The following is a 374-nucleotide window of genomic DNA, read 5'->3' on the forward strand; positions in this document are numbered from 1 at the left end:
CTGGCCAGCTCCATGCTGCTCCACATGATTCCTGACTGCAAGGACGGGACCCACATAGTGCAGCATGGAGCCATTCTGCCCTGGCTTATCCTGGCTGTGGCACATGGTTTCCCGCTACAAGGCCAGGACCCACATGGTATGGCATGACACAGAGGGAACAGGCTGGGCTGGGCTGGTCCTGTGCTGTGCCATGCAGTCCCTGGCCTTGCAGCTGGGACTGCATTGGGCCAGGCCAGGATGAAACAGGCTGGCTCCATGCCATGCCCTATGGGTCCCGGCCTTGCAGCCAGGAACTGCGTGCTGCAGCTGAGATGGGACAGGTGGGGCTGGCTCCCCACCTCCCACCATACCCCCAACACCCACCCCCCCCCCCC

The sequence above is a fragment of the Gavialis gangeticus genome, unplaced genomic scaffold (genome assembly GCF_001723915.1).
Source record: "Gavialis gangeticus isolate Ggan-Ray unplaced genomic scaffold, GavGan_comp1, whole genome shotgun sequence".
Taxonomy (NCBI): Eukaryota; Metazoa; Chordata; order Crocodylia; family Gavialidae; genus Gavialis; species Gavialis gangeticus.